At 32.1% G+C, this 8485-nt stretch overlaps 1 pseudogene; it reads left to right on the plus strand.

Annotated features, from left to right (window-relative positions):
• The first annotated feature begins 4610 nt into the window (after window positions 1-4610).
• Window positions 4611-5366, plus strand: LOC142544674 (auxin-responsive protein SAUR76-like; annotated as a pseudogene).
• Window positions 5367-8485: the final 3119 nt, after the last annotated feature.

The following is an 8485-nucleotide window of genomic DNA, read 5'->3' on the forward strand; positions in this document are numbered from 1 at the left end:
AAAAAAAAAACATACAAATTAATAGTTTTTTATGATATTGAAATTAAATTAGATAATATATACTGTATATCTTGTATTACTAAGACGTATGAAATTAAACCGTATGATATGACAATTTTAGTTTAATTAAAAAAAATGGATGACAAAAAGGAACCCAAAATACCTAGAACTGAGATGATAACAGATAGATAATAAAATATTTGTCAAATGATTCCTATAAAATTTTATAATTTGATATGACAAACTAAATTGATTGTTAATATTAATAAAATACACCGTAGCAAACGTAAATTGCATGGAGAAGATTGTTACAAATAATACACAAATTAGTAATAACAATTTAGTATCTTTGACGACCGTGAAAAATCATATTGTTTTCTGATAGCATCTTTGCTATTGATTCAGCGGCATCCTGACTTGCAAGCTTTTGAGAAACAACCTCCTTGTGAAGTAGTTCCAGTGAACGATTTGCCTCTTCACCAAGTTGTCTTTGCCGAGTCTCCAGATTTCTGATTTCATTAACCAGAACACCTGTAGAAGTCTGTATTTTCCCCCATTCTTCCTTATCTTGGCTTTTGAATCACATTTGCTGGAAAGTGAGACATTCTCGTCATAAGAAAGATGTTTAACCACATGACGAGAAGGCCGGTGAACCAAGATTACTCAAAAAATGCGTTCCAGAAAACCAAGATAGAGATGGACATGTGGTTGTCTAGCCCAATGAGAGGAAACAGCCCAGATGTCCGTCAACAAATCATATTATCTTGAAATAAAGTTAAAATATATAATACACACTTGTGATCTATATATATAACATCAAATGACCATGATTTTGGAATAAAAAGATATGAGGTTAGAAAGAGGGAAAGACGACATGGGAATACACATAAATAAATATACCTTTTGCTCTTTGTGTGAACTTCTTTCTAACTCGAGCTGAGATTGTGAACATGGTCTCTTCTGACGCTTCAGCTCAGGAATCTCTCTCTCCATCTGTATATGTAAACTATCATCCGAATATGTAGGAAGATAAAGTACCATCCACTATTTAACAACATTAACTCCCTCCACTAAAGCCTTCTCAATTTGCTTTCTCTCCAAATAAAAGACCATTTGACCTTCCAAACCAGCTAATTATTTTTAGAATGCTGATGTTTATACCAAAAGCTAAAAGATTCGATGGCAGAATGCCAAGGAAATAGAGTTGATGGTTTGTGGACACAAATTTTTCCAGATTACGTAGTATTTTTTTGTGACCTTGAAGCATAAAAGTTTCACATAAAAAATATGACGTGATCCATCAAGCGAATGCCGCAAGCTATAAATATGAAAAAATGACCAGGCAACTTCGTCTTGAAAAAGCTTTACTAGTTGCTTCTTTTCAACAACCAAGATAAATAAAAATAACCCCTCAGCTCCAACCCTCAATACAATTATCCAAGTGCGCTAAAGACACCATCTGATATGCTGCAATCTGTTACTTTGGTGATGACACCAATATATTTAATCGCATAGGAGGTCTGCAAACCCTATTTTTGTTAAAATTAAAAAAAGATGACATGTTATTAATTTGCACATGCAAATATGTATTTCAGTTTATGCATCCCCTCCAACTGGTTTTTTGCGATGATGGTGCACGTGTTTTGCTGCACATGTTTGAACTTCTGTATAACACATCATATTTTTGCTGCTTATTGTCATATAATATCCGAACCTTAGCTTTCTAATGACAGTTGTCAATGTCAGAAGGTTTTGCTGATATGACTTCCTACTTTCAACCTTGTACCATCCGTATTTGTTTGAACAGCACGTTCACTTACCAGCTAGATCCACAAGATTCTATAATTGTAATACCGAACCATCAATTAACCATGAAGCGAAGAAAGATCTCGAGTGAGAAGAACAGCACTCACCAAATTGGCAGAAAAAGATTCCACACACGCTGGGTCTTCTCGGAGAATACTCTCGATGGCTTTACAGTCCTTTCCGATTCTAAAAAAGCACGAGAATTAGTTGATTTTCAGGAGAAATTTTCCATGGAAAGAACTCCTGAAACGACAGCTTTTTCTTATTTTTCAAGTTTGGGAAGAAAGATTAATGTTGCCCGTTTCACCCGAATAATATTTTGAAATATGGGCCTGATGGGCTTTATTTATTTAAACGTGAGCCCAAATTTTTATTTGTGGAGCCCATTTAGGTTTTTAGAAAGGCCGACTGCCTTGTAGGGTGTTTGGTTGTAGACATATATGTCGTTTTGGCCGAAGTGGATCTAGTGTTAACTTAATCAAACAAGCCCCATTGTCTAGATAGGGGGGACAAACATATCCTTAGTCTGCAGTTACTTTATTTTCACCCACATGACATCCCATTGCGACACAACACATGAATATATTCATGTGAAAATATATAAATGAATTAAAATTTAGTTGCACTTTTCACTAGATACAGTAAATTAACATATAAAAATAATATATGAACATAAACAAAAATATATGTATGTATGTATATATATATATATACAAAATGATTTGACATATTGTCCCTTCCCTTTAAAAAAAAATTTCATGCCAAAATGGTTATATATTACGAGTAGTTTAATCTCACACGTAGATTTGATCCTAAGCACACGACACAATCCTCTGTCCTAGTAAAGATAGGATATGTCAAGGAAAGCGAATATTATTATGTTATTCTCTTTTCCTGTAGTGGTGTCACATGCGACCCAATTATGCCGTACAAAATTCTTATTTTCACGAGAGAGCTAAATATAATATTCGTCTCACAAAATTAACTCGTGAAACTATGTTACATGAATTTTTGTGTCTATGAAGTATGTTGCCACGCATGTAGCTGGTATAGGAATAACATGGAGCAATCATAATATTGGCGGCACCTCACTATATTTTAGTTTTAATTTGTGGCACTAGAGACACCAAGATTTTAAAATATAATAATTTTGTGGATTGCTGAACTAAAAAAAAATGAATGATTTTTTTTTTTATTTACCTTCAATTATTTTTCAAAAATTAGTTTAAATTTATATAATGAGACTCACCAGTTTCCAGTGCCCATTTTATTTCTCCATCAGTCCATTTTCTCGACTCCCACACAAATCAGCAAATTTCTAACATGGAAAATTGATTTTTTTCATCATTTATATTTAACCATCTAAAATTTTGGTCATCTATATTATTAAAATTAAATTTTAGTTATATATCTTTCAAAATTGAATTTTAGTAATATATATTTCTTTCATTTTTTGGTAATTTCAAAAACATAAGGATAATAATAGACTGATACTTAAAATTGAAATCATAAAAAATCAAAATTACAAAAAACAATAAAAGAAAGAAGTTACAATTTCTCCAATTCTAAAACTGGTTATGTATAGTGATTAAAAAAATGGTTATGTGACGTATATATACTTTAAATAATTTAATTAATAAATAGAAAACTTTGGTAGTAGTGAAATAAGTTTTTTTGTTCCTTGTTTTTCATCGGAGTTCTCAGTTTCAGTACATTTATCAAAACTCTGGTAAAAGAAAGTTTTGAAGTTTAATAATCTGCGGAATGGGAAATAATCACTCGCAGTGTACCCTTTTATCACTTTTGAAATATGTCACTTCTCTTTTATCGTACGATATATAGCAGAACAATGATATAAAGCTTGTAGATTTTAGGGGTTCACGGACTAAGTTTAGTGGATATAACAGGTCTCTTCTGATACGGAGACGAGTTAATCTTGCTCAAATTTACAATAAAAAAGTGAAATTTTCGACATAAAAAGTAAAAAATTTCATGAGTAACTCAAATAGAATATATATTACAAAATTGACATATGAGACCATCTCACATGAGTTTATGTGTTAGTAGAATATACTATAAATTTAGTTTAATGCAATTGAATGATTATATGATAATTTATGGGGTTGGATTTATAGTTTGTCGAGAATTGGTATTGCAAATGACACTATTTTCTGATAATTTATGGGGTTGGATTTATAGTTTGTCGAGAATTGGTATTGCAAATGACACTATTTTCTGATAATTTATGGGGTTGGATTTATAGTTTGTCGAGAATTGGTATTGCAAATGACACTATTTTCGGACTCCGATGGAGCTTGATCCATGATATTGATCCACTAAGCTAATGACCTCATGAATGTCAATGTCCGTAAGTCTATTCGTTTCTTTTGTTTTTATTAAACATAAACTACTTAATTAAAATATTGTTCAAAATCAGCTCATAAATTTCAATATAATCATTCAATTGCATTAAACTAAATTTTTTGTTTTTTTCCAGAGAATTTTAGTTTTCTCCCGAGATGTGACCGATCAGGCTAACGCGCTATAGTTTGAAAAAAAAAATTTTAAAACCAACAAAAACAAAAATTACATAATAAGACTCATTTTTGATAAATAAAAAAAATAAAAAAAGTACATGGATGTGGATAAATGCTCATGCATATATAACTAAAAATAGTTGATGTATACATTTTATTTTTTGTTATTTATATTTTATTTATAAACAAATTTAACACATATTTTATAATTAAATAAACACAAAATAAAATTTAAATATCATTTCAAAGTAGTCACGCAGCTTTATTTATTTACTTTTTCAACACTTAAAAAGTTAAAAAAAACAGTGGAGCCCATCTGCTCCGAGGCACCAGCTTCAATGCCCGCCCCCTTTATATACAGTCACCCCTTCCTTGTTCGACAATCCCCTAAAAATGGCCAGAGGAGGAAAGCTCAACAAGATCAAGTCCGTCCTCAAGAAGATGCAGTCCTTCAAGCTCAGTCGCTCCAACGCCAGCTCCATCGCCGCCGCCGCCATTCCATCCGACGAAGACGACGGACTCCGCCTCCAAGGACCTCCACGCGGTCTACGTCGGTAACTCTCGGCGGCGCTACCTCATAACCTCCGACGTCATGGAGAGCCCTCTCTTCCGCGAGCTCGTCGGGCGTCGGGGATCCGGCGGCGATCAGGAGTCGGTCACCGTAGCCTGTGAGGTTGTGCTGTTCGAGCACCTGCTCTGGATGCTGGAGAACGCCGATCCTCGGTCGGAGTCTCTGGGCGAGCTGGTGGAGTTCTACGCATGCTAACGGACGGCGGTGGGTGGCTGTGTACATTTGAATTAATATCCATTTTTTTGTCCTCTCCGGTCAAAATGTTGCGAGTAAATTAGCGGTGTGGATTTATTATACACAGAGTTATTTCACGGTGAGGATTAACCGGCTAACCCATTTTACACTGCTAATGTCGTTATTAATTGGAAATAGCCAAATAGGTCTCTCTCTCTCTCTCTCTCTGTCTCTCATTCATGTAATTCGTGTTATTTATCTAAAAATTGTCCTCTGCATCCTTTGTTCCTATAATTATCATTGTTTCGGTACAAACAAATATTTTAAAATAAAATTATAAATAAATGGTTGTTATAAATAATCATTAATCTTTAGTTCTTTATAATTGCAGCCAAAATTAAAAATATCGGGATTATATTATGTAAAACAAAAAATTTATCATATAACTAATTTCTAGACGTGAGAAATGAGGATGAGAGTGACAAAATTCGAGTTTTTTTTTTCCTTTATTACAACAATTCAAATGGAAAATCAATGTAGATTTGGAAAATAATGGCCATTTCGAAATTAAAACAGGAGCACACAAAAAGTCTACTAATCTTGCACTAAAAATTAACAAGCTTGAGTTTCAATCTGATGTGCTGGAGTTTAAAAAGCTAATTTTATTTTTTTTTAAAAAAAAAAAAGATTATGGAACCCATTTATGGGTCAGAAGCCCTCGATCAGACGAGATGGTAAATCGAGAAATGTACATGAGTAACTTCCAAATAATATACAAATCCTATAATTAGATATTAGTTATATCCAATTTTTGCGTCGGTTAAATTTATACTTCAAATTACTTCCCGATCAAATTCTTTCATTCTACCATACTCTTTGAAAACTTCATATATTTTGATTGTATCGATCAACCGACCCCGTAACATGAAATTTAATGAAAAATGATACATCAAATTCAATGAATGGACGAACACATTGATTTATTTCAACGTGTAAATATATATAAATCAAAGTTTTTTAAATAAAAACAACGACTTATTAAATATCTAATTACCAAAGCAAATTTATTCAAAAAAATTGTACTTTTGAGTAATTAATTAATATATAAAACAATTAAATCTATATATTTAAAATAAATTTAGACTAGCGATGAAATAAAAAACGTGGGGTTTATGACACTAATGATTGGGTAGGTAAAGATTCTTGGTGATTAACTCGATTAATTTGTTGTGAGACAGAGCCTTTAATTACGCTTTTGAACAATTTATAATACTAATTAGGTTTGTTAAGTAGGCGCATTTTGGTAAGATTATCTGGAACGCGTTTGTTTCAAGATGCGATTCCCCATTGTTAACTCGGATAACCGATTTCTCCTTAGTACATAGACAATGTGATAATTATGTTTTGTTAGCTTTGTCTCATTGAGGATAATTTTTGCCCTTGATATATACAATTTTGACTGAGTATTAGGAGCAAAATGGAAATTTGAAAATATTTTAAAATTTAATATACAAAAATATGTTGACGGACAAACATCCATATAATATTTCAGCGTACTAAAATCTCTTTTTTTTATTTATAATTTTTTGTGTTTCTTTTTAATTATATTATATCCTTCAGTTATTAATTAGACATTTCCGTACTCCCACAAAACTTATTTATTTGATCTTACAAAAATAAATTAAGCATAATTTCTATTTCATTTTATATAAAAATTCACAACCAATGAAATGACAAGAGAAACAAGGTGATGGGAATTTTTCTCGATACCAATAATGACATATTGTAACCCTACATAGAAACATATCATTATCACTTTACAATGAATATAAAATAATATGAGGTCCATAAAATATATATATAAAAAAATATGCAAGTTAAAATCATATCAATGAGAACATAAATGTTTTGATCAACTAATTTGGTCTATTTTAGGTCATGATCCATTAAGTTTTTAAATTTGATAGCGGTGCCTTAATTTTGAATTTTTTTAGCTTACCGTCATATTTTGACAGAGTGTTGAAAAAACACCTGAAAATACTGGCGTGATAACGAAAAATAATGATATATAGCATAAGAAATTAGTGATTTGTCTTGTGTCATATTAGCAATTGACAAAAATAGCTAAATATTAAAATTTAGTGTACTAAATTAAAATTCAAGCTTGTGCCTAACATGGTATCAGAGCTCAAACTCAACATTATGTATTGGACTGTCCTTGTGAGCCACCTTCTAATGTCTTGTAAACTTCACTTTCATTCACGAACATGAGAGGTATACTAAGATGTCTCAGATTGCTTGTAACTAAGTTTTTTGAACAGTCTTCCTCGTCAAGCTAGTTTTTGAGATGAAATTAGAGTTAAGTCCGTATTTTTAACAGATTATACCCATACTTTATGTTGTGAAGTTGGCAAATTAGAAGCAGAGAATTTGTTCCCTTGCTTTTGGACAATCTTGATATCTCCATCTCTTGCTTACTCAAAAAATAGTCCAATATAAGTAAAAGTAAGGTAATTGCCAAATTCGTCTGTGATGAAGTTAGATAGATATCTTCCAATAAGAAAAGATGTGTACACGTTGAAATCTATATTAAAACAAAACTTTTCACACCACTGTAACCCAAAAAAAAATAAGATAATGAAATTCATACATAGAATTCCCCGAAATAAGATCCTTCCCTCCCAACCCCGATGCCGAACTTACCCGGCGTTGGGACATTAATAGGGCTAATAATAAAAACAATTTCAAGAAAATAAAGTGAAATGGGATGTATCATGCACTAAACTCCAACAGTACGTAACCAAGAAACATGACATGTGAAGAAATAATCCCACAGCACAATCTATAGGGCTCTTTTATTTTATTTTTGCACTCTCCGAGAAAGACTGTGAATTGAATACAAAAATGGAGTCAAAAAGTGAAGTGTAGAAATGAGATGAGTGAAGAGAAAGAGAAGACACACAACGAACATAACACGATGTGATGCCAAACAACATGTGATATCTCCGTCTGTTCCGGGATATCCTGTTGTTTTAATTCATCTGCTTTTATTTGTTAGGGCAGAACAATTTTGATCCAGAGAAATAAATCATGTGTCAGTAACGGATTTTTGTGTCTAGTTAACTGGATATCATATCATAAAAAAAAATTATGTAAATATAGTACTTGGTCGCAAAAATTTATGCTTCTGTGACGGGTTTTGATGACTCGAGCTGAATATACATACATATTATTGGATCGTTTTGCTCAAATGATTAAATTCACTATTTGGATTCATCTCACAATACTTTCCTACATTATCCACCTACCATAGTTTTGTACTCAAACTAGCAACTCCACCACATCAGGATTCACTCTGTGTTACCCACTACATACACAAGTATATATACATGATATG

Source organism: Primulina tabacum, chromosome 5 (assembly GCF_025594145.1).
Source record: "Primulina tabacum isolate GXHZ01 chromosome 5, ASM2559414v2, whole genome shotgun sequence".
Lineage (NCBI taxonomy): Eukaryota > Viridiplantae > Streptophyta > Magnoliopsida > Lamiales > Gesneriaceae > Primulina > Primulina tabacum.